We start from the raw sequence: 14,064 nt of genomic DNA on the forward strand, positions 1-14,064 counted from the left end.
CGGGCAGACGAGCGGCAGCGTCACTGACTGACGTCACGTGCCTGCCCGGCATACTTTATGAATGAAGCAGGCGGCGCAGGCACGTGACGTCAGTCAGTGACGCTGCCGCTCGTCTGCCCGGCCGGCCTGGATTACGATAACAGCCCTGTGAGTAGGATGGATATATTAAATGTTCTACTACAGAGGGGGCCTCATGAATAGAATCATTATTAATTTTACACATTCTATAACTGTACTGGAATGGCAATGGGGGGGTCTGTGGATGGCACTGTTATGGGGTGGGGGGAGGGTCTGTGGATGGCACTGTTATGGGCTGGGGGGGCACTGTGGATGGCACTGTTATGGGGTGGTGGGTCTGTGGATGGCACATATATAACAGTGCCAGCCACAGATCCCCCTGTAACAGTGCCAGCCACAGATCCCCCCCATAAGTGTCCGTCATCCACAGATCCCCCCATAAGTGTCCGTCATCCACAGATCCCCCCATAAGTGTCCGTCATCCACAGATCCCCCCATAAGTGTGTGTCCGTCATCCACAGATCCCCCCCATAAGTGTCCGTCATCCACAGATCCCCCCCATAAGTGTCCGTCATCCACAGATCCCCCCCATAAGTGTCCGTCATCCACAGATCCCCCCATAAGTGTCCGTCATCCACAGATCCCCCCCATAAGTGTCCGTCATCCACAGATCCCCCCATAAGTGTCCGTCATCCACAAACGGCGTCGGTTGCCTAGCAACTCTACGGCTGGAGAAAGGGAGCCCCCGGCCCCCGAAAAATGATACTATTTACAGTCGCGCGGGGGGGCGCGAAATGTTTTCTTCTTTCTAGGGGGGCATGACAGAAAATAATTAAGAAGCACTGAGTTACATTGACTATGAGTAGCACATTCCTAATAACACAGAGAGATGTGCGGCACGATTATACTGCAATTATCATGAGTGAGTGTCCCTATGAAGACTTATTTCCAGTAATTGACCTGAATATCTCGCTGCTGGCCCAAGAAAAATACTAACAGTGGCCCCGTTTTGTAGTCGGGTACAAATTGATGGAAGTCCGGGCCAGCAATACCATATTGTGGCACATTATACCGCCCCACAGTTCATCACACAATACTGCCCCCATAAGCACAAAATACATCCCCAAAAACTCACTGGTTGGCCGTGAGGAGGGCCCAGACGGCCGCCCGGGAAATTTCCCTGTGAGATCTATGGCTAATCCACCCTGGCTTAAAGGGATTTCCCAGTAAATATGAATTTTTAACAAGTTCTTGCAGCATGGCCCCTGAAACCGAAGAGTTATACTTACCTGCTCCCAATGCTGATTACACCTGTCAGTGCATGGCCATGGTCACATGTACCTCTGCAGCCAATCACTGGCTTCAGCGGTGATGTGGTCACAAGCAGCGTGTCACTGCTGCAGCCAGTCATTGACTGGAGTGGTGTATGTGACAATGGTCATGCACGGACAGATGTAACAGTGCAGGAACCGGAAGACGGAGGCAGCTGGGGCATGGAGCAGGTAAGTATGCATCTTCTGGTTCAGGGGCCACGCTGCAGGAACTTGTTCATAAATCAGTGATTTCCCTCACTGCAGAGGCCGTGCTCCCTGGTTATTACCACCTCCTGCCAGTTACAGACGCCCTGCAATAACCAGTAAGCACTTTCTCTTTCTAGTGGGTAAAGGGCTTATTGGTTAATACTTTAATAATCAGGCCTGAAAATACACTTTTTTTTGTGTTTTTGGGCACCTGGTGGTTCGAACGGTTTCACATGAATGGGGCGATAATGGCAACGGTTTCGGTTGGTGTGGGTGTTTTTTCTTTTATGTATTTTATTAATTTTTTATCTTTTTTAACTTAATTTTTAATATATTTCTGCTACAAATAATATCCCCCAAGAGTTCATAAAAAGACCTTTGGGGGACATTGACACTTTTTGTAAATTTTTCACTGTTTCCTTTTTATTTATTAGTTTTATTTGTATTTTAATAATATTTTATTGTATTCTTTTTTTTATAATTGGTTTATTATATTATTTAAATATATTTTTGCCACATAATATCTCCTCCAAGAGGTCATAAAAAGACTGTTGGGGGACAATGAACACTCTACTATTTTGCACTTGAATTTTATTATTTATTATTTTTTTTATTTTCTATTTTTCTTATATATATTTTTGCCACATAATGACAAGGGATCATAAAAAGACTGTTAGGGGGCAGTGAACACTCTTTTACTTAGCAACTTTTCCTTTTTTCCTTTTATTTGTATTTTTTTAATATAATTTTCTATTTTTTTGCCACATCATATTTTATTTTATTTTTTCTTTTATTTGTGATTTATTATATTTTTTTAAATATTTTTTTTAACTTATTTAATATATTTTTTCCACATAATTTTTCCCTAAGAGGTCACTGAAAGACCTTTGGGGACACAGACTTTTTTTTATGCACTATTTCCACTGTAACTGGAGCATTCAAAGGAGCCCCAGTTACAGGGGAAACCAGCCTGCGGTGGGGGCATTGAACACAGGCATAGCTGATCAGGTCTCCTAACCCTGCAGCTCTGCGCTCCTCTGCCCCCAAGCCGGGTCTACCCTACATAGTGCTCACCTGTGTGAGGAGAAGGCAGAAGCGCTGATAACTGCTTCTGCCTTTTCCTCGGCTCCCCCGCTGTCACTGACAGCCGACGACCCGTCCTGCTCCTGCTACAGTGCAGGGGCAGGAGCTGTAATGATCCATCGTGCGGCGCTGCTGGCAGATACACAGCTGATTTACGATCAGCTGTGTTTCTGTCCAGGAGGACGGGGGCCGCAAATCTTGGCTCTGGGGGCCGCAGGTTGTGCACCCCTGCTCTAGAGACTGAGCTTTTTCTTCTCCAGGTGGAGGCAGTGCCCCCTTGACTTTTGAGGGGATTTTACATTGAACAGCTTTTCACCATATTTCTTGTATAGACCATTTATATATGTTAATCATGTACCTCTTAGACACCTCTTCAGAAGACTAAATAAATTTACCATATTTTTTGGACTATAAGACACACCTAGGATTTGGAGGAGAAAAAAAAATAAGAAAAATATTTTCCATCAGACCTCAGAGTAGACCCCCAAATCAGACCCCATTTCTTCATCAGACCTCAGATCAGTCCCTCGTCATACCCCAATCCTCATCAAACCCCCATGCTTCATCAGATGACAGATCAGACCCCTCAAACTCCATCAGCCTCAGATCAGACCACCCCCCCAGCCTCCCTTCAAACACTCTGCGATCTCCATGGACTGCACCCAACCCTTTTCAATCTCTTTAACACCAAGACAGCATTAGTAATGTCAAAGTGACAGTGACATACAGTCAACTCACATTATTATGACCACCAGCTAATATCCAGAGTAACCTCTGTGTGCAGCACAGACAGCAGCTAGACAGGCTGGGAGTGACTCAATAAGGTCCTGGTAGGTTGTCACAGGTAACTGGAGCCATGCTGACTGCAGTGCCTCCCACAGCTGCTGGAGGGTTCAGGTCTGGGGAATTAGGGAGTCTTGGTCTTGTTCTTACAACCAATGTCAGACATTTCTGGCCTTGAGACATTTTACATTGTCTTGTTGGAAGATCCCATCCCCTCTAGGGAAGACGATCAGCATGTATGGATCTTCGTGATCTGCAAGGATGGATTCATCCAAGAATCGGTTGGGAGTGTCTTCCACATGGATGAGTGGACCCAGAAAAACACACCTCAGACATAATGCTGCCACCACCAGCTTGTTCTTCTCTAATGTTTCTCTTTAGACATGCCAACGTCCATCCATTCGAAATTGTGGCTCATCGGAGAAGGCAACCCTTTGCCAATCAGTGAAGATCCAATTCCAATATTGTCACAAAAATGTAAGCCTTTTCTGCTGATGCAACTTTGTTAACAGAGATGCAGTGACCATCTGTCTGCTTCAGAGCCTCATACGCAGTAGGGTTCGCTGACCTGTTTTTTTTTTTCTGGCAGCCCCCTGGTTCATTTTGGTGGTAAACTGCTCCACTGTAGTGTGGCGTCCATGACAGCAACAGCCCATAGGATACCATATATACCGACCAAGACAGCTCACTACACGCAAATCCGTACATGAGCTATGCGCTGCCAACTTTGAAAGTGGATGTGTATATGGCTATGGGTAAATGCATAGTATCAGTGTTAACCCCTTCCCGACTGCAATCAGTCTATATACGTGCTAATTACACATGCCCCGTGCAGCTAGCACGTGTATAGACGTTAGACAGCTCTTTAATCCAAGCGCTGCAAATCGCTTGGATTAAAGCTTCTTCCCCTGCCCTGCTGCTGTCACGGACAGCACACAGTTCAGTAATGCCGGCAAGGGACCAGAGTGGTCCCTTGCCGGCAATCGATCCGATTGGTTAGTCTGCACAGACTAACCAATCAGATTGCGGCAGTGAAAAAGTGCCTGTTCCAGACTCTGATCTGCGTTCTGCAGATCAGAGCCTGAAATCAGGTAATGTGTAATGAAGCCCCCCGATCTTTGCCCCCTTCCTGTGCGCCTCCAACCCCCCCACCCCTCCTGTGAGCCCTGCCTCCGATGCGGTCCCCACCCCCCCATCCATGTATTGTACCCCTGATGCGGTCCCCCCAAGCATGCATCCTGCCCCCAAATGTGCCCCCTCCTGCTGCCTTCCAAAAACAATACGGGGCTCCTTTTCTTCTGCACCCTTACATGCCGTGCCCCCATCTGTTCCCCCTGCCCCCGATGCATTCCCCCTGCTTTATTTGATGTCGGCGGCTCCATTCCTGAGCTGCCGACATCAGCAGCGAGTGTCAGCTGTATGCTGACACTCTGCTGTAACCCTTTAGATGCCGTGGTAGCGGCATCCATGGGGTTAATAGAGGGAGGGGGCTCCCTTTCTCAACCATCGGGGCTGCCGCGCTGTGATGGCAGCGCCCGGTGTTGCCATCTACAGGACATTTGATAGTATTATACTTTGCAAAGCAAAAGCATTGCAAAGTATAGTACAGCCATCAGCCCCACTGGATCTTCAAGATCCAAGTGGGATATAATAAAAAAAAAAAAAAAGTGAAATAAAAGTAAAAATAAATAAGTAATTTGAAAAAATAAATTGCCTTTTTCTATAAAAAAATGAGGGGAAAAAAAACTACACATATTAGGTATCACCGCGTCCGTAACGACAGTCTTTATAACTATATCACATGATCAACCCCGTTCGATAAACACCATAAAAAATATAAACTGTCAAAAAAAAGCCATTTTTGTCACCTTACACCACAAAAAGTGCAACACCGAGCGTTCAAAAAGGTGTATGTCCCACAAAATGGTACCAATAAAACAGTCACCTCATCCCGCAAAAAAAATTAGACCCTACATAAGAAAATCGCTCAAAAAATAAAAACACTATAGCTCTCAGAACATGGAGACACTAAAACATCATGTTTTTTATTTCAAATATGCTATTATTGTGTTAAAGTGTACATATTAGGTATTGGCGCGTCCGTAACATGCTCGATAAAAATATCACATGACCTAACGCCTCAGGTGAACACCGTAAAAAAATAAAAACCGTGCCAAAAAGCAATTTTTTTCACCTTACATCACAAAAAGTGCAACACCAATCGATCAAAAAGTAGTACCAAAACATCACCTCATCCCGCAAAAAATGATACCCTATTTAAGACAATCGCCCAAAAAAAAAAAAAAGCTATGGCTCTCAGACTATGGAGACACTAAAACATCATTTTTTTGGTTTCAAAAATGCTAATTGTGTAAAACTTAAATAAATAAGAAAAAGTAGACATATTAGGTATCGCCACGTCCGTAACGATCTGCTCTATAAAACTGTCACATGAACTAACCCCCTCAGATAAACGCTGTAAAAATAAATAAAAACTATTCCAAAACAGCCAATTTTTTGGTCACCTTGCCCCATAAAGTGTAATAATGAATGATCAAAAAATCCTATGTACCCAAAAATGGTACCAATAAAAACCTCAACTCTTTCTGCAAAAAACGAGCCCCTGCACAAGACGATCGGCAGAAAAATAAAAAACATATGGCGTTCAGAAAATGGACACAAACATAATTTATTTTTCAAAAATGCTTTATTATGTAAAACTAAAACAAACAAAGTAAACATATTTGATATCACTGCGTCCGTAACAACCTGCTCTATACAAATGACACCGGATCTACCCGGTCAGATGAATCTTGTAAAAAAAACAAAAAAAATAAAAAATGGTGCCAAAACAGCCATTTTCGGTTACCTTGCCTCACAAAAAACGTAATATAGAGCAATTAAAAATCATATGTACCCCAAAATAGTACCAATAAAACTGGCACCTTATCCCCTAGTTTCCAAAATAGGGTCACTTTTTGGGAGTTTCTACTGTATGGGTGCATCAGGGGGGCTTTAAATGGGACATGGCATCTAAAACCAGTCCAGCAAAATCTGCCTTCCAAAAACAATACGGGGCTCCTTTTCTTCTGCACCCTGCCGTGCGCCCTTACATCAGTTTACGACCACATGTGGGGTGTTTCTGTAAACCGCGGAATCAGGGTAATAAATATTGAGTTTTGTCTGGCTGTTAACCCTCAATGTATTAAAGAAAAAAATTTAATAAAATGGAAAATCTGCCAAAAAAGTGAAATTTAGAAATGTAATCTCCATTTTCCTTTAATTCTTGTGGATGCATGTACAGTGGCGGAAATAATTATTTGACCCCTCACTGATTTTGTAAGTTTGTCCAATGACAAAGAAATGAAAAGTCTCAGAACAGTATCATTTCAATGGTAGGTTTATTGTAACAGTGGCAGATAGCACATCAAAAGGAAAATCGAAAAAATAACTTTAAATAAAAGATAGCAACTGATTTGCATTTCATTGAGTGAAATAAGTATTTGAACCCTCTAACAAAAAAAGACTTAATACTTGGTGGAAAAACCCTTGTTTGCAAGCACAGAGGTCAAACGTTTCTTGTAATTGATGACCAAGTTTGCGCACATTTTAGGAGGAATGTTGGTCCACTCCTCTTTGCAGATCATCTCTAAATCCCTAAGGTTTCGAGGCTGTCTCTGTGCAACTCTGAGCTTGAGCTCCCTCCATAGGTTTTCGATTGGATTAAGGTCCGGAGACTGACTAGGCCACTCCATGACCTTAATGTGCTTCTTCTTGAGCCACTCCTTTGTTGCCTTTGCTGTATTTTTTGGGTCATTGTCGTGCTGGAACACCCATCCACGACCCATTTTCAGTTTCCTGGCAGAGGGAAGGAGGTTGTCGCTCAGGATTTCACGATACATGGCTCCGTCCATTTTTCCGTTTATGCGAATAAGTTGTCCTGTGCCCTTAGCAGAAAAACACCCCCAAAGCAAAATGTTTCCACCCCCATGCTTGACGGTGGGGACGGTGTTTTGGGGGTCATAGGCAGCATTTTTCTTCCTCCAAACACAGCGAGTTGAGTTAATGCCAAAGAGCTCTATTTTGGTCTCATCAGACCACAGCACCTTCTCCCAGTCACTCTCTGAATCATTCAGGTGTTCATTGGCAAACTTCAGACGGGCCTGCACATGTGCCTTCCTGAGCAGGGGGACCTTGCGAGCCCTGCAGGATTTTAATCCATTGCGGTGTAATGTGTTTCCAATGGTTTTCTTGGTGACTGTGGTCCCTGCTAATTTGAGGTCATTAACTAACTCCTCCCGTGTAGTTCTAGGATGCTTTTTCACCTTTCTCAGAACCATTGACACCCCACGAGGTGAGATCTTGCGTGGAGCCCCAGAGCGAGGTCGATTGATGGTCATTTTGTGCTCCTTCCATTTTCGAACAATCGCACCAACAGTTGTCACCTTCTCTCCCAGCTTCTTGCTAATGGTTTTGTAGCCCATTCCAGCCTTGTGCAGGTCTACAATTTTGTCTCTGACATCCTTGGACAGCTCTTTGGTCTTTCCCATGTTGGAGAGTTTGGAGTCTGCTTGATTGATTGATTCTGTGGACAGGTGTCTTTTATACAGGTGACTAGTTAAGACAGGTGTCCTTAATGAGGGTGACTAATTGAGTAGAAGTGTCTAACCACTCTGTGGGAGCCAGAACTCTTAATGGTTGGTAGGGGTTCAAATACTTATTTCACTCAATGAAATGCAAATCAGTTGCTATCTTTTATTTAAAGTTATTTTTCCGATTTTCCTTTTGATGTGCTATCTGCCACTGTTACAATAAACCTACCATTGAAATGATACTGTTCTGAGACTTTTCATTTCTTTGTCATTGGACAAACTTACAAAATCAGTGAGGGGTCAAATAATTATTTCCTCCACTGTATATAATAAACAACCTAAAGGGTTAACAAAGTTTGTAAAAATCAGTTTTGAGTAACTTGAGGGGTGTAGTTTCTACAATGGGGTTATTTAAGGGGGGTTTCTACTGTGTAAGCCCCACAAAGTGACTTCAGACCTGAACTGGTCCTTAAAAAGTGGGTTTTGGAAATTTTCTTAAAAATTTTAAGAATTGCTTCTAAACTTCTAACGTCCTAAAAAAATAAAATTACATTTCCAAAATGATGCCAACATAAAAGTATACATATGGGGAATGTTAAGTAATAAATATTTTATTAGGTATGACTTTCGGTTTTATAAGCAGAGAAATTGAAATTTTGAAAATTGAGAATTTTTCAATATTTTTGGTAAATTTGGGCTTTTTTCATAAATAAAAGGTGAAATATATTGACTCAAATTTATGACTATCATGAAGTACAATGGGTCAGAAAATCTCAGAATGGCTTGAATAAATGAAAAGTGTTCCAAAGCTATTACCACATAAAGTGACGCATGTCAGATTTGTACATTTTGACCTGGACACTGGGGCATCAATGACCCTTGGTCATGAAAGGGTTAAGAAACCACCTGTTTAACCCCAATTTCCCCCTGGGATGGAACGCGGACCCTTTCGTGATCTGTTGAATTGCAACAAATTCAGGGCCCATCATCTGATCGCCTCGAATTTGTAGCTTACCCCTCAGCAGATCTCGGAAATGGCTGAAACCCCTACAATCAACCCTTGCCAGTCACGACAACTTACACATTTCATGGCCACACTTCCTCCGGCGGCGGCGTATACCCGTGACCAGACAGAATTTAAGTCTCTTTGTGACCAATCTGGTGTGACAAGACGTACCCTCTCTCGAATGTACAACCTGCTACTCACCCCACCTGACCAACCTCCTCCCAACTATATCACTCAGTGGGAAGCTGATCTAGATATCACGCTCTCCCAGGAACAACGATTAAGATTATATACATGCATTCACAAAACATCTATTGCCAGCAGTGTCCAAGAAGCTGGATTCAAACTCATGTCCCGTTGGTATAGGGTTCCTACTAGACTTAACTCCATTTTCCCGGCAATCTCGCCTTTATGTTGGCGATGTGGCTCCGCGAGAGGCACTATCTTACACACGTTCTGGAACTGTCCTCATCTTACGAGTTTCTGGGATTCAGTGTGGTTGATTACATCGAAATTCACCTCATATACCCTCCCCAAGACGCCTGCTTTCTTCCTGCTCCATCAGTGCGAGATTCCGCTTTCTACCTAGAACAGATCTGTGTAAGGCACCTGGTGAATGCTGCGAGAGCTTGCATCCCATGTCTATGGAGGCAACCATCTGCTCCCACTATAGCGATGTGGATCAACAAAGTCCAGGAGACCATGAGAATGGAAGATCTTACCTAGTCATTGAGACACACTGAAAAAAGATTCACTAAAACTTTGAGTCATTGGATAGAATTCCACGACTCCGCGGAATGTAGAGCGCTCTTATCCCCTGTGTGAGAGTGAGGTTTGCTGTTAACTACCCTGTTAAAATTATCTCTTTTTGCTGGCAGATGCCTTCTTCTGTCTTCTGACCTATAAAATGATGGCCGCCTTTTTGAGAGATCATCCCCAAAAACGAATCGCAAAGTTTTAGATTTGCTAGAATCTAAATTTTTTAAGAAATTCATATAAAAGGTTATTGTTTTTAGAATAGATTTGTTCATTTCTTTTATTAACAAATCTCTGCTTCCATGTACAATATTTATATCATTGGTTCTCTGCACAGATATCCATTCATATGATATTACATGGTCTTTTGACATGACTCAGCCAAATTGCTTTTTCCCTAAATAATGCAAGTACAGAAGGATTGGAAGATGTAGCAGAACTGCCAAAATGTTTTATCAGAATGAATCATGTCTCATATTGATGTAGGTGACTGTGCACCATTTGATGCTATGGAAACATGTATAAATCAGGCTGCTTTTTATAGACAGTTACAAATTAAGTAAAATGCAAAGTGGTTTAGACTAGAGTATCAAAATAAGGTCTGCTTTTTCCCTACAAACAGTGCCATTCACAGGCAGTTTCTGGTACTGCAGCTCATCTCCATTTAAATGATTCAAGAAGAGAGTGCACACCGTGTCAGATTTAAATGCACTTGTTGTCCAGCAAGCAGCACAGGCACTGGATGGTCAATAAATACCAATATAAAAACAAATTAAAAATCAATAAGTCACCCCTGCTTTATTCAGATCTCCAATGGCGTCGTAGACCCCAGTGTGAAGTGGGCTCAATTCACATCAAAACAGTTCAATCAAAACAGGTGGTCGCGCTGCCAAGTACAAGCTGTAGTTATCCAATGTGTATGGGAAGATGCAGCAATCTCTTCCAGTGCAGCCGAACGTCCGAGTTCCACTAAGGAGTAGTCTTGATCAACAACGACCCGTCTGGATTTTAGAGTTTGCAGCACATAGTGAAGACCCACCAATTTTCCAAAAAATAACACTTTTTTTTATTATACTCACAAAAGTATAAAATCTACAGGCTTTGAACAATCGTCAGTACACGTCCATATTCACAAGACTGCCCGACCCAGGTTTCGCCAAGAAAGCTTCATCAGGGGCGATTGTGACTCCCTCTTTTGGGTGTTCTATTTATATAGAGGGAGGGGGTCAAAAAAGGGACACTCCCCTCCCACTATAAATAAAGTAAATTTAAAACAGCCTATTTCTCATATAAAAACAAAACATTCCTAGTTTTTCTCCAAAAACGTTATATAATCGGATAGTCCATTGTATTCCTAAATAACTGCAATATGGCATTTATAGAGTCCCAAAGACAACTCTTTATCCCTACCCTCCTATTCAGTCAATGTTACCTATCTATAGAGTGAATCATTTCACTAACTTGGTCAACAAACAGTCATTGCCCATCTTATACGATTTTCTCGATTTTATTATAATAACCTGTTGATCATTTACAGACGGTAGTAATACAGCCACATTGTAGGTGCTTGTTCCTGCCATATTACAGTCATGTGAGACAGGCCTAATAAAAACATTAGAATAGTGACCTCTAGTGGCTACATGAAAAGTAAAAATCTGCAGAGCTCAGTTGTAGTGTGCAATCCAGGTCAAGCCATAGAGTCATTCAAAAGCAACTGACCAATTCTATTACAAATATCTATATTCTAACATAACATTTACCATATTTTCATGTGGAACTAAATTCGTGGTTAAAAGTTTTTTTTTTTTTTATTTCTTTCACCATTGCATCACACCTATTTTTTTCCAATTTTAACCATGCATATGTGCAGGCAGCTTCGTTTTCTTCATAATGAAATCTGTCAGAGGAGTTGTCTGATGGCTCCGTCTGTTACCTTTATGCCTGGCTTCCTGAAAGCTCACAAACACTATAAGCTAAATTCGAATAAATATGAATAAATAAAGAATTCAGCTTAAATGAGTGTTTATAAGCTCAGAAGAATGCAGAACTCAGGGCTTGAATACTAGCAAGTCACAACCTTTTGCCCATAGAAAAGAATCGTAATCTACATTTTATATTTCCGGTGCAATTTAGTAAACTGAATGCTACGAACAAGGGTCATTTGACGCATTTCAACCTGGAGTGTCATTGATACAAGGAAAGAGGCTAATTAGCAAATGGGTCATTAATGTCCATAGGAAACCAGTCTGCTAAGAAGATCTTAAAGGGAACCTGTCACCGGGATTGTGTGTATAGAGCTGAGGACATGGGTTGCTAGATGGCCGCTAGCACATCCGCAATACCCAGTCCCCATAGCTCTGTGTGCTTTTATTGTGTAAAAAAAACAAAGATTTGATACATATGCAAATTAACCTGAGATAAGTCCTGTCCCTGACTCATCTCACATACAAGACTCATCTCAGGTTAATTTGCATATGTATCAAATCGTTTTTTGTTTTTTTCACACAATAAAAGCACACAGAGCTATGGGGACTGGGTATTGTGGATGTGCTAGCGGCCATCTAGCAACCCATGTCCTCAGCTCTATACACAAAATCCAGGTGACAGGTTTCCTTTAAGTTAGTATTACACTAGCAGATTTTGTGGCAATCGCCTGCTCATTAGTGGAGGAGACAACTGCTATTACATGCAGTGATCAACTCCACAGTATGGGAAGGAGCGATCGCTAATGCCATTGCTTGCCCCCTACTGACTAGTTTTTTGCAGGCAGCAGATCATGATTAGACAGCATGATCTACCGCCGGCAAGCGATGATGCTTCCAAATCTGGATTGCCCGATGAACGAGTAATCAGCGGCAGTGTTAGCCCTCATGCACACGAATGTATTTTGTTTCCGTGTCCTTTCCGTTTTTTTTTTTTGCGGATAGGATGCAGACCTATTAATTTCAATGGGTCCGCAAAAAATGAGGACAGCACACTGTGTGCTATCCGCATCCGCATGTCTATTCCGTAGCCACGCAAAAAAATATAACATGTCCTATTCCTGTCCGTTTTTGGCAATGTTACCATGGATCCGCAAAAAAAAAAAAAAAGGGTGGCATCCGTTTGTTTTTTTTGGCTGATCAGCAATTTGCGGAACGCAAAACACATACGGTAGTGTGCATGTAGCCTTACACTGCCAGATCATTGCTTGTAGGAACGCTCGTTACCTATGATCTGGCTAACAATTGGCCAGTGTAATAATAGCTTTATCATGCCTGACATTGTACTAGTTAGATGCCATCTGATAATGATATAAATGATAGAAGTGGTCAGGGTGATTGAGCCTCATGTATGAAGATGTAACCCACAATGGTATTACTCAGAGGAGTATGTGATTGTTCATGTCTCTGCAGTGCATAGGAAAATATTAGTATTACATCATGGAGCCAGTGACATAACCATCACTTAGGACATTATCCACAACATGGTGACCAATAATGTCAAAAGCTTGGAAGGCCAATAATAATACCCTGCAGAGCTGACCCAGATTGCATAGCAGCCTGTTTGGACACATACTTGCTCTCAATACATCAAATCAGCATCCACAAAATACCCATAAAAACACCCAAACAGCACCTATTTAACATCTATGGAGTACACATAATGCACCCACAGAAGAACCACACTACTGTATACAATACCTATAAAACCGCTGGATGATACTCATACAGCACCTATAGAACACACACAAATAACTTATACAGCATAGGTACAATAACTGTACAATACACAAAGCACCAACATAAATGCACCAAAATGAATATATACATAGCATATACAGAACCCACAAAATACCCTGCACACGTACATCTACACATATAGCAGCAAAAGAACACCGTACCCCTGCAGCATACAGTATAAATACATTGTGGCCCAAGATGAACGAGCAAGTACATTTTTAATATATTTTTTTTAATTACCCACAAAAGATGCTGAAAGTGGTCCCCGTTCACGTCTCTGCATCTTTGGGCACTTCAGATTATATTGGATGATGCTGCTTACAGCTCTTCACCAGTGATGCCGCAGAAGAAAAAATGCCCTGCTTTTTCCAACAAAATGGGGCAACATGCCGCACCTCACATAACTCACTGGACGGTTTACGGAGGAGCGAACTGTGGGCAAGGGGTTATGGCCACCACATTCCCCAGACTTGGCCACATGCGATTTTTATCTGTGGGGAAACTTAAAACGGAAAGTGTCCGCTAACAATCCACATCCTCTGGATGAACTCACGGAGAACATCACAAACAATATCTGCAGCGTT

The 14,064-nt window shown here is 42.3% G+C and overlaps 1 long non-coding RNA gene across 1 annotated transcript; it reads right to left on the reverse strand.

The window, feature by feature from the left end:
- Window positions 1–8,323: 8,323 nt before the first annotated feature.
- LOC120993528 lies at window positions 8,324–13,861 on the reverse strand. Its single transcript, XR_005777299.1, has 3 exons — window positions 13,721–13,861; window positions 10,656–10,658; window positions 8,324–8,334 (listed from the first exon to the last, which is right to left on the reverse strand). It is a non-coding gene; the product is annotated as an uncharacterized LOC120993528 (long non-coding RNA).
- Window positions 13,862–14,064: the final 203 nt, after the last annotated feature.

Source organism: Bufo bufo, chromosome 3 (genome assembly GCF_905171765.1).
Source record: "Bufo bufo chromosome 3, aBufBuf1.1, whole genome shotgun sequence".
Taxonomy (NCBI): Eukaryota; Metazoa; Chordata; class Amphibia; order Anura; family Bufonidae; genus Bufo; species Bufo bufo.